This window comes from Leptodactylus fuscus, chromosome 5 (assembly GCF_031893055.1).
Source record: "Leptodactylus fuscus isolate aLepFus1 chromosome 5, aLepFus1.hap2, whole genome shotgun sequence".
NCBI lineage: Eukaryota > Metazoa > Chordata > Amphibia > Anura > Leptodactylidae > Leptodactylus > Leptodactylus fuscus.
In genome coordinates, this window is record NC_134269.1 from 195,384,284 (window position 1) to 195,397,791 (window position 13,508).

General features: G+C 40.4%; 1 protein-coding gene across 2 annotated transcripts in view; it reads left to right on the top strand.

Moving 5' to 3' along the window:
* The window catches only part of ARHGAP26 (Rho GTPase activating protein 26), a 229,047-nt gene that overhangs the window by 185,376 nt on the left and 30,163 nt on the right, over positions 1-13,508 (top strand). The gene's annotated exons all lie outside the window — the stretch shown is intronic.

Consider the following 13,508-nt stretch of genomic DNA (forward strand, 5'->3'; position numbering starts at 1 on the left):
ACTATTGGGAAAGTGGTCAGTCCATCCTGCTCCCAATTTAATGTAGCCATTTGGAGAGTGCCGCCTAGACGTTTTGTTCAGTACATTGTATAGTAGCTGCGCTTGGTATGGCAACTCAACCCCATTCATTTGAACGGGACTAAACTGCAACATGGCTAAGAGGCTGAATGAATGTGATGAGACTGACCTGGGAAGAGAAAAAGCAGTAAACAAAAGCTTCATAAGTTCTTCAACCAACTAATTGTTGGGGTCTTGGGTGTTAGACTGATCTAATGTTAATGTTCCATCCTAAGGATAGGTTATCGATATTATAGGCCTAGAAAACCCCTTTAGGCTAAGGCCCCACATTGCAGAAATGCTGTTTTTTTTATTGTTACGGATTTTGTTGTTTTTTGTTTGTTTGTTTTTTTGTTTGTTTGTTTTTTTAGCCAAATTTAGTAGTGGCTACAGAACAAATGGGAAATATTTGGGAAACTCTTATACTTCTCCCTTCTGCTCAATCCGCAACATGGGGCCTTAGCCTCAAGGAGATTTTCCAGCACCAAATGCATTTTTTATACCGATGATCTGGTCACAGGATAGGTAAGCAGAATCTGATAGGTGGTGATCTGATGGTGGCCGTCCATTTTATAACAGTAGCATCAGGGAACTGTGGCTCTGATCCTGTTACTTCCACTCTGTCCAATGTTGTACCTTCCAGCACTCTATCAGTGGTCCTGTGCAGGATTCAGATTTCGGACCCCTGATACTAATACTGATTTACCTATTTTGTGGATAGATCATCAGTATCTAAAATGCATTTGGGGCTAGAAAACCCTTTTCTTGTGATATGAGAGAGAAATATTAGCACAGTTCATTGCTAAGTTTTCTTGTCCTCTTTCAGATGTGTCCTATAGATATAAGCATAAAAAGCACATTTATTTTATGATGTAGAATCTCAGTCCACGTGACACATTCTTTCTTTCTTGTTCAGTGTGATAAAGGTTGTCGGGAACTTGTGCTCCCAGTCTCTCCTGTCTGTCCGAGATTGAAGGTTTACTTTTAATACCAGTATTTTCCTGCCTGAGATGCTATGGCCAGGCCTTCAAAAATGTTTTCACGGGTATTTTTTGCATGTTGTTGTATGACATTTGAGTTTATTCTGGATTTAATCTTCAGCTCGGTTTCACCTACATAGACATTTAGTGCATATAATTACTGTATGTAAACCACATTTGGCTTTTGGACTACTGACATCTGTTAGGAATATAGATTTTGTCTGTGGTCATTATGTATGGACATTTTTTTTTCTGCTTGCGGGGATTTTTTCCTGTTACTATTGGAGAGGATAGTGCGTTTTTGACAGGGACTAGTTTCCTTTAATCGTTCCCCCTAAATCAAACAAAACAATTCACTTTGATGACCTGATGCCATACGGTTAGAAGTCTATTCCTCTTCAGTGACTTCATACCCTAGTGTGACCCTGTTATTTTCCAGCACCAAATCTGACACTTAAGGGCTTGCAGTCTGAACATTTACAATTGTATGAAGGGGGAGTCTGGAGAGTTGAAACTAGGTGTCTAATCCTTGTGGGAACCTGAATAAATGTCTTTACCAGTGACTTAGCAGAGGCCATGCCCCAGTAGCTACACAGCTTAATGATAATGGTTATTCTGGTTATCCTAGCCATACAGAATGGTATAAATAAGAATTAGAATTGCATTGATATTCCGCATTCATCTGAAGCTAATTACTGATCTGTTATTAATTAAGTGCTGAAATATTTTCTGGAAGTCACCTTGAAGCAGAGTTATAGTCTTGTATGTTATATGCTTGACAGCTGGAGACTGGCTGCCAAGATTGTGGTTTACAATCTGGTCACCCCCATCAGCACTACAGATTTCCAGAATCTATGTCCCGTCTACTTCATTTAACTTTCAGAAATCTGCTCTAGTGAAATGACAGGAGTTTCGGTCCTCTTGGGTCAGCAACCTGTTACTGTGCACTTTTTATTTCCTCTGTTTTACTTCTATACAGAGATATGTGAGTGCAATGAAAAATGTGGAAATTATATCTCTAAAGTAATAGGTTCCAGATGCTAGTTTGACGTGGTTTGCAGCAATATATACAACACTAGGAGCAGCATTACTGTTCTCTGGTACGCCGTTGCTATAATTGTGCATATACTGCCCCAACAGTCCTGTGTTATACTGCCTATATTATTCAGAATGATTGACTATGCAAATTGCAGTAGAATCTGCAATCTATTCTAGTAAGAAATATGTTGGCAGCATACCATTTGTTATGTCACTTTTAGAGAAGAATAACTAGAAACCGTATCCAAGAGAAGTAGTTGGTGCACTGAGGGCGGGCCTTCAGCTCCCAGGCTACCGTTCTTGCGACTTGTATATGTGATTTTGTTGAGTAGAATCGGCTCCGACTGTACAGGGTTGTTCAGTTTTAGAATGTCCATTTAGTGATTATGGAACATCAGTTAAATCTGCCAATTTCAGCAGAAGTGGCTGACCACCTAATGTACATGGGAATGTCCTGACCTTCCAAAATTGACGGTACCGATATCTCTCAACTGTCAGAATGGTGGCGTCATCGCTGGGCTGTGAGGAACGCCCCACGTCCGACTGTACTCTAACTTAGGCTTTTACTGTCAAAGGGGGGTGTTTCTTACCGCCCAGAAGATAGTCGGTGGGGGTGGGGGGTTGTTCCTCACAACTAGGTTGTAAGACCCGACCTTCAGACAGTGGGGAGATATCGTTGCTGAAGATAATGGCACTGATATCTCCAGCATCAGACCACACTCCGAGAGAGAATATTCTGGCTGTATATAATACTGCGCATTGATGAGGATAAGATCCTAATTAAGTGATACCAAACACAGATTCTATAAGATTGGATGACATTGTACTTGGTTTGCTCATTCAAATGCTGCAGTCTTTTAAAAAGTTGCTTGGATGGGGTCCTGGATATCAGATTCCTGCTGAACTTCAATTTATCTTCTGTCCGAAGGACAAGTTATTGATTTGATAAGCCTGAAATACCCTCATACGCTAAGGACCCATGTTGCAAAAATACAGCTATATTTGTGTTTTGTTTTTCAACCAAAGGCCAAAAATTGCTATACTAGAATTGAGAAATATATAGAAAGAATGTATACTTCTACCTTCTGCTCAAGCCACCCCTGGATCTGGCTCAAAAAACTACAGCAACATTTTTCATACAGATGGCCCATTCACAGAATAGTTATTCAGTTTTATGTTCAGTTCAGATACCTGGACCCAGCAAAGATCAGGTGTTGCAGCAGCCTCCAGGTACTGGGAGCTGCTGCTAGATGGGGAGCGTGTGCATCACTGTTCCTATTCCGATTAATAGGAACGTTGCAGCAATTCCCTGGAACCACCACTATGCTGTGCACTGGGCTGCTTTGCCACTTCTATTTCTTAAAGGAGCTCTATCATTGGAAAAAGTCATTTTTAACTAATCACCTCCTTGCATAGGCTTTAGAAAGGCTATTCCACACCTACCTTTTATATGTAAATTGCCTCAGTAGATTTTTAATAAGTCCGTTTTCATTCACATGCTACTTAGCTTGTCCGTGCACCCCGGAGATCTTTGTGCACTGACTAATGTATGTACAGCACAGGGTGCTGCTGACTCCTCTCTGCTCTTACACACACAGCAGAGAGATGAGAGCTGGCTGACAACTTCCATTGCACGATGGAGCCTAATTAGCATATGAATAAAAACGGACTTATTCAAACACTACTGAGGTAATTTACATACAAAAGGAAGGTGTGGAATAGCCTTTCTAAAGGCTATGTAAGGATGTGATTAGATAAAAATGACTTTTGTCAATGATAGAGCCCCTTTAAATGGGAACTGTGCTATACAATCTCCCTGTCCACTAGTTGTTTCTGGCACTTGGAGGCTGCTGGAACAGCTGATCTGTGTGTGGTCCGAGTGTCAGACCCTGATAGATCACATACTGATGACCTATACCTTGGATAGGTCATCAGTATAAAAAAAAATCTATTTGCGACCAGTAAACCACAAATATGCTTATCCTTTTGATTCCAAGGGAGATGCATCAAAGTGGGTATCTTTCAGTGGGTTACTCCTCTCTCTCCATAGACCATAATATCAAACTGCTTTAGTACATCTTAGTCTATTTTGGAGCTATGAGATGACTGTATTTGTTACTTTTGGAAAGCAGTGGTTTCCACTTTGGTAATCCGCAACCAGTTTTGTTCTGGCCAAGTTACTTTTAGTTTTGAATCATCTTCTGGGATGTTTTTGACATGTGGCTTCAGAATAAATTTGGCAGACTGGCCTCCTGAGAAAATTCTTAACCATTCCAGGTCTTTTTCATTTGGACATGGTGGCTCTCATGTGGTTCACTTGGGTTCTAGAGATACAGTTTTATAATTCTGTCCAGAATGATACATTGCTACATTGGTTTTCATTATTTTCAGAATTTCCTTTGATCATGGCATACTATTTTTAGAGAAATGCCTTGCCTATTCTACTTGGTTGTAAATATTGGTTCTAAAAGCGCTGAATCCAAACCCCAACCCAGACTTCTTTCTTAATATTGTTGTAATAAAACCTAAATGAGTAAATTATAAGACCGCGGTAAATAAAGGATTATTTTTATGCATATGATTAATGTGATCATAATTCCAAATTTACATCCAAAAAGCATACTAACTTGTAGATGAGAGACCAGTCCTTGGAAAACCTGTACGCTGACTATTACAGCCAGTACAATGCAATATAGCGTATTTATCATCTGTAATAACTAGTTTGGCGTCTTCTCACGTCTGTCGATTGAGATTTAGTCACGTCATTCTTTTTTCTGTATTAAATAAGTTTATTTCTGCTTCTTAAAAATGATTGGTAATTTATTGGCCATAATGCTGTGTGTAATTTTCTTTTGGCAGACAGCACAGAAATGTATTTCTTTCTTTACCATGAGAACTTGAACAGCCAGAGCTATTCCAACTTGTCATTTCCCAGGCAGCCAGAATTACAGCTGTGTTTGATTTCTCACAAAAAAAATTATATGTTATTCTCCGGGTAATTCTGTGCTGAATAGAATCACAGGGTTCCACTAGGGCTCTGTAACCCAGATATTAACCTGTAGTGCATGTACATTACCACAGGCGGTACACCCCATGAGGCGGGGGCATGAATTATTCTGTTTTTAATAATCGCTTTAGGGAAAAGCACATCTCTACAGATTCAGCCTGCAATGTATAGAAACGTGTTACCTGAAGGTCAAATTACTGTACCTACTTAGCCTAGGTGTCCTTACCAACGTGGAGTCAGTAGAAATGTACTTCAACTTAAAAATTAAATATTACATTTCCCACTTTTAATATTACAGTATTGTAAGCGGCCATTTTCTTGTGGCTGTCCGGCATGCCCAGTCGGCTTTGCCCTAGGCCTAGAAGTTTGAATCCACCGCCAGAAGAAGACATGAAGAGGCTGGTTCCTGGAGAAGATGGAGATTTCTCTCGCAGCATTGGGGACGCCTCCAGTGCTGTTTGAGCGCTGGGGCCCGCCCCCAGTGCTGCAAGAGAACTCATTTGCATACCGCCGAAATCCGGGATTTCTGCCGAACGGCGCCGCGGAGAAGACATCTAAAGGTAGGAGAAGAATTGCCTTTCTTAAAGCTATTCCTACTAGAGATGAGCGAGTACTATTCAAATCAGTAGTTTCGAATAGTACATTCCCATAGGAATGAATGGCTTTGTGGGTCCATGTCATCACTTCCTGGACTCCTTCTGCAAAGGGTGATCACACCAAATATTGACTTTTACTTTTATTGAATTTCACTTTGTCATTCACTTAATTTTAATTGACAAAATAAACAATTAACACTTCTATTTTTTACAGCATTCATACCTCTATTGCCTAGGTTCCCCACCTACCTAAAACTTTTGCACACTACACTAATATGAATGCATAAATCTTAAAGAATTCTCAGCCCTACAAGTTCTGTGAATGTCGTATCGTCTCTTCCAGGAATCCTTGTTGTTCTTTACAGTGAAGACATTGGCCATGTTTTGCGTTGGTGTCCCACTGCAGAAAAATTATCTGATGGTATTGAATGCTGGATATGTACAGTCCTATGAAAAAGTTTGGGCACCCCTATTAATCTTAATAATTTTTAGTTCTAAATATTTTGGTGTTTGCAACAGCCATTTCAGTTTGATATATCTAATAACTGATGGACACAGTAATATTTCAGGATTGAAATGAGGTTTATTGTACTAACAGAAAATGTGCAATATGCATCAAACCAAAATTTGACCGGTGCAAAAGTATGGGCACCTCAACAGAAAAGTGACATTAATATTTAGTAGATCCTCCTTTTGCAAAGATAACAGCCTCTAGTCGCTTCCTGTAGCTCTTAATCAGTTCCTGGATCCTGGATAAAGGTATTTTGGACAAACAATTCAAGTTCAGTTAAGTTAGATGGTCGCCGAGCATGGACAGCCCGCTTCAAATCATCCCACAGATGTTCAATGATATTCAGGTCTGGGGACTGGGATGGCCATTCCAGAACATTGTAATTGTTCCTCTGCATGAATGCCTGAGGATTTGGAGCGGTGTTTTGGATCATTGTCTTGCTGAAATATCCATCCCCGGCGTAACTTCAACTTCGTCACTGATTCTTGAACATTATTCTCAAGAATCTGCTGATACTGAGTGGAATCCATGCGACCCTCAACTTTAACAAGATTCCCGATGCCGGCATTGGCCACACAGCCCCAAAGCATGATGGAACCTCCACCAAATTTTACAGTGGGTAGCAAGTGTTTTTCTTGGAATGCTGTTTCTTTTTGGACGCCATGCATAACGCCTTTTTTTATAACCAAACAACTCAATTTTTGTTTCCAAAATGAAGCTGCCTTGTCCAAATGTGCTTTTTCATACCTCAGGCAACTCTATTTGTGGCGTACATGCAGAAACAGCTTCTTTCTCATCACTCTCCCATACAGCTTCTATTTGTGCAAAGTGCGCTGTATTTTTGACCGATGCACAGTGACACCATCTGCAGCAAGATGATGCTGCAGCTCTTTGGAGGTGGTCTGTGGATTGTCCTTGACTGTTCTCACCATTCTTCTTCTCTGCCTTTCTGATATTTTTCTTGGCCTGCCACTTCTGGGCTTAACAAGAACTGTCCCTGTGGTCTTCCATTTCCTTACTATGTTCCTCACAGTGGAAACTGACAGGTTAAATCTCTGAGACAGCTTTTTGTGTCCTTCCCCTGAATAACTATGTTGAACAATCTTTGTTTTCAGATCATTTGAGAGTTGTTTTGAGTAGCCCATGATGCCACTCTTCAGAGGAGATTCAAATAGGAGAACAACTTTCAATTGGCCACCTTAAATATCTTTTCTCATGATTGGATACATCTGGCTATGAAGTTCAAAGCTCAGTGAGGTTACAAAACCAATTTTGTGCTTCAGTAAGTCAGTAAAAAGTAGTTAGGAGTATTCAAATCAATAAAATGATAAGGGTGCCCATACTTTTGCACTAGTCAAATTTTGGTTTAATGCATATTGCACATTTTCTGTTAGTACAATAAACCTCATTTCAAACCTGAAATATTACTGTGTCCATCAGTTATTAGATATATTAAACTGAAATGGCTGTTGCAAACACCAAAATTTTTAGAACTAAAAATGATTAAGATTAATAGGGGTGCCCAAACTTTTTCATAGGACTGTATCTGCCTGTATTTCTCAGCATTGAGGACACCATTAATTCTGACCAAATCCCCAACTCCGCTTGCTGAAATGCCACCCCAAACTTGCATGGAACCTGTACCATGCTTCACTGTTGCCTGCAGGCACTTATCATTTCCCTTCATACATCCCTTCAGTGAACAAAGGGCTTTCTGTTACAGCCAAATATTTCAGTTTTACAGTCCTCAGTGATGCTGTTTCTTGGTGCATCTTCAGAATATCTTGAACAGCACACCTTGAAACTCCAGTTTCTGCTGCTTTGAAATTCTTCCCTGAGGGAGACCTTGCTGATGCAGACAATAACCATAAGCATAAAGAACAATAGGTATATTCAGCATAAGGAAGACCAACGAGTCCTGAAAGCGATGACGTGGCCCTAACAGAGCCCTGATCGCAACATCATGCAATAAATATTAATGATTCGGCACTCACTATGGAATATAGGGGCTCAACTCATTAAAGCATATATGATATAGAATCCGGCACTCTTATTAGATGTTAAAAAACCCTCCAATTTTATTAATCAGTCCACAACAGATGATGTTTCGGTCACAGAGACCTTCATCAGATATCAGACTGAACAGTAGCAGGAATAGGAGTAAAGAATAGAAGAAGCATTAAGGACAAGCTGAATGGATGCTTTTCTCAGCTTCTTCAGCTTGTCCCTGATACTTCTGCTATTTTTTCATGTCTAACATGAGTGCCATATACTTCCTATATGCTCAGCATCATGTAGTCTGTCTGGGATTGCATGAAAAGACAGAAGGATTTGAGCAAGCCTACATCCACAGAAGATCTGGCTCCAAATCTGTCCCATTCTGTACAGCAAAGCTAACAACTCAGCTGCAGACCCCAGTATTTGTCAATACCGTGTGATCCCTATAAAATGCTCATTTCAACTTAAGTTGTTACTTTGTAACGTTGTAATTTTGGACATTAAGTTACTTTCTGTTTTTTTCTGTCTACATTACTGTTCCATACATTGATATATCTTCAATGTTTATGTCTGGAACAGCAGTATAGTTGTATAATGGGGAAGTATTTATAGGTTTCCCAAATAAAAGCAAGGAAACTTTCCATGACAGACCCTTTGCATTTATCCCCAACTGCAGTTCTTTTTTCCCTAGATCATAACTTGGTTTTATATCACATTGTGAAATGGACTGACAGTATCGGTGCGGGAGGCGTCTGCAGTCGCCTTCCGTACACTCTCTGATGTCATCACACAATTATCCATTTTATTCTAAGGTTTAGTGGCATTGAAATATATAGTACATCCCCACATTTATAGTTACTTTCTGTGTTTCTTCTGATTTATCAACAATATTATTATTATTATTATTATTATTATTATTATTATTATTATTATATGCAGCCACGGTCAACAACTAGTCAGTGTGGAACCCTAGGGTATAGTCCAGCCAAACTGCTTGCTTTGCTTTCTATCTGGTAGAGAAAATGTATCACCTTTGTTACTGTAGGTTCTTATGTTTAGTCTTTATATGGGTGAACAGAGAAAGTTATAATTCTGAGGATTCTGCTTGCACGTACTGCCCCTTTTATAGTCTAACAGTGTGCCTGACGCCAAGGATACTAAGAATATCATGCCGCACATCTGGAAAAATACAAGTTCTAAGGCTTTCACACACGAATCGTGCATTATGCTTTTCTATAACTATGTTGTTGAACAGACTTGGAATTTGAGGGACTGTAGTGTCACTGACATGAGATTACTGTGCATTGTGATTGTCGTCCATTATTTGTACGGTTGAACCTCTCCTAAAAGACTGTAGAAATGCTATTTTATACAGCTGATAGCTCTGTGTAGTGATATGAGATGAATATAAAGTATGCAGCATAGACTGTATGCTTTGTGTTCATGGCATGTTAGATGTTACCAATCTAAAATTGATACCAGGCAACAACCCAGTCCCAACATAAGGAAGAGATGCAGATCTTAACAACCACATACATTGGCGTCATTTCTGTCTTTATAAGGGTAAGTTGAGACGTGTTTTTTTGGTCCGGAACCTGAGGCAGAGGCCACCTCAGGTTCCGGACCAAAAGCCAGGTAGCAGCGACTCAAAACCAGTGCACTGCATCGGCATCCAGCCGCGCACTCCGCTTCGGATTAGGCCCAATGAATGGGCCTAGTCTGGAGGAGGGAGCGTCTTCAGACCGAATCGTTTGGTGAAACGGCCTGAAGAATGAGCATCTTGCTGCTTTTTTCTGGGAGCCGGAAGGAACGGCTCCCGGAAAAAAGACCTGAGCGGCTCCCATTGATTTCAATGGGAGCCATCTTTTTGATCAGGATTTTGAGGCGGATACGACCTTAAAATCCTGAACAAAAAACTCTGTGTGAACTTACCCTAATTGTCTCTTAAATCCCTTGACTGGGAATTAGAATCCCATTCAGATGGCGTTGTTACCGCTTACTAACCTACTAGATGTTTTACAAGTAGATTGACATTGCTTTAGCATCACAACACGGTTGCACTTTAGCATACACCAGGCCTATATGTGTCCACTCACACGGAGTAACGCGAGGCGTTTTTTGTGCTTATTTTGTGCTTATTTTTACGGCCGTAAAAAGACGTTTCCATTGAGTTCTGTAGTAAAATACGCCTGTATTTTTACGGACGTAAAATAACAGACGTAAAATTACGGATGTAAAAATACAGGCGTATTTTACTATAGAACTCAATGGAAACGTCTTTTTACGGCCGTAAAAATAAGCACAAAAAAGCCTCACATTACTCCGTGTGAATGGACCCTTAATATGTGTTGTTTTTGTTTTTTACTCTATAAAATAGCTTAGCATATAGAAGAATACCAGTAGCATGTATTAGGTGTGGCTTACTTTTTTATACACGTATTAATTGAAATTATTGGGAACATACATGTGTTCCTTCCTAACCTGTATTCTTGGTTCAACAGATCCCAAGTTATGTGGCATGAGAGGAACAGCTTTTTTTTTTTTTTATATAAAATCCTAATATTTGTCTGTCCTATATATTTCTACATGTGACCACCCCATGGTTGAGTAAGGGGTTGCAGCCTATCAATAGTTTTACTAGCATGTCATGCATGACCTTGCTTGAACTTTTTCTAGAATCCTTAAAGGGATTCTACCATTAAAACCTTTTTTTTTTTTTTTTTTTTTTTTTTGTGGATAAGACGTTGGAATAGCCTTTAGAAAGGCTATTCATCTCTTACCTTTAGACGTGGTCTCCACTGCGCCGTTCCTTAGAAATACAGGTTTTTACCGATATGCAAATGAGTTCTCTCGCAGCGATGGGGGCGGGTCCTTGCGCTCAAACAGCGATGGGGGTGCCCCCACTGCTGCCAGAGAAGTGTCTCCAGCGCCGCCTCCTTCTTCGTCCGCATCGTCATCTTCAATGTCTTCTTCCGGCGCAGGCTCTTAACTTCTAGGCCTCGGGCCTTGAGCAGAGCAGACTGCACAGGCCACGGGAAAATGGCCGCTAACAATACTGTGCAAGCGGCCATTTTCCCGTGGCCTGCGCAGTCTGCTCTGCCCAAGGCCTAGAAGTTACGAGCCTGCACCGGAAGAAGACATTGAAGATGACGCTACGGACGAAGAAGGAGGCGGCGCTTGGAGACACTTCTCTGGCAGTGGTGGGGACGCTCCCATCGCTGTTTGAGCACTGGGGCCCGCCCCCAGAACTCTTTTGCATACCAGTAAAAACCGGTATTTCTAAGGAACGGCGCAGCGGAGACCAAGTCTAAAGGTAAGAGATAAATAGCCTTTCTAAAGGCTATTCCAACGCCTTATCCACAAAAAAAGGGTTTTAATGGTAGAATCCCTTTAAAATGTAGCAAAGTTAAGAGTGGACACATCTCGCTGCAGCCGCCTGCAGGAGGTATGGTATGTGTTGGGAAATCCTGAAGCATACATTGTGGTGGAAGCGTCATGTGAACACAGCCTGATTATTATGTGACAATTGTACAATTGATGCTCCGATTCTTTAGATACAGTAGTTAGATCCTGCTGTCTGCATGGTATTCTATCTAAAAGCACTTTGCCGTCAGTCTGCTTTACAGTCTCCAGTGAGCATTGAGTTTGCATGCTGGGAGCATTATTTCCTAATGACTGTATAAACAGCAATATTTATCGTTTTAAGTGTCCTATTCATTTATGACGGCGTGCTGCCTTCTCTATCAGGATTATTTCTCTCTTCATTATTAATATAGCATTTTAGCCAGAGCTGGTTTTGCTTGTATTCTCTTGAATCACAATTTAACAGATCAGATCATTTGTGGTTTTGGCTCAGTTTTATTTAAACTTTGTGTCTGTTAGTGGGAAGGAGTCACAACAATCTGTATTTATTATTATTATTATTATTATTATTATTCAAGTATCAATCACATTTTTGTTTTGGGTGCATTCTACAAACCTTTTCTTTTATATGTGCTCTGTTTGGGTTGTCAGTGGCGCAGGGACCTACTTGGTCCTCTCTGGTGGCAGTATACATTCCCTGAACAGAACCAGATTGGGCCTTGTACGTACATGCCCCAATACCTCCTTCCATTGACTTCTGTCAGGGAGACTTGACAGATCCTTATACACATAAGATAGACTTGTGTATTGGGCCTTTAAAGGGATTGTGCAGGATTAGAAAGTATGGCTGATTTTTGCATTCTCAGGAAGGGACATCACATCTATTGGTCACACGGGCATGCTGCAGCTCAGTCACAGTCATATTAATTGAACTCTGTAGCTTTTGCTATGGAACCAGTGGACGTGAGTTCACCTCTTGCGTAGAAGAAGAAAGCAGCGTTTTTTCCTAATGCAGGACAGCCCCTTTACAGTGTTGAGTATTATAAATATCTTTTTATATTTTATATAAAGCAATGTGTCTCTCAAAGACACCAGCCAGCAGCTCTTCCCCCTCTGGACATTAAACATACGGTATCTTGTATTACCATCTATACTAACAAGGAGTGCAGCAGAGAGAGCCTCAATTCCTATTACAGAGCCAACGCCAACCCTGCTCGATGCATTGCTATAAAGACTTGAAGAAGGCCCAAAAAAACCTGTGGCACTTTGCATTGGGTCTATGATATCCACTTCTGCTTCCAGACCGATTTCAAGATTACTTTGTACAAAGTTTCTTTCATTTATGAAGTATGTATCCTTGGCATAATCAATAACCACCTATTATTAGCTTAATGAAATTGAAAGTGCTGTGTCTGTACAGCTTAAGTAAGCAGAACGGCTCAGTCTTGGAGATGTGGAATTTCCTAAACTTTTTCTTTTCTCCCTGTACTATTTTGCTGCTTAGCTACCCTATCCACAGAGTCGATGTGGAATGTCATCACTTTCCATCTGTCTTATTTTCAGCTTTAGTATCTTTGCCAGAGACGACTTCCTGCTCTCCAACCAAAGCATGATGTCACCAAAGAAGTAAGACAGAAATCTATAGTTTTAAAGCCTTCATATTTTGAAGGAGCTTTGACAGTTTCAAAGGTCTCGTATAATCTTGCCTATGGCTGTATACTTTAACAGTTATAAACAAAGGCTTAGAATGATGTACCAGGGCCCCGACTATAATATCTTGTTTATAGTACTGGGAATAGATACCTTATGGCGCCCCCTAAGGTTCTTGGGCCCAGGTGCTGCACACCCTCTAGTTACATGCCTATTATGAAGTACTTTGCCCTCTGCCCACTTTTTCAGATGTCAAAATATTAAGTATTCTGTATTTATTCACATCGTATTATTTACATGCATCCTCA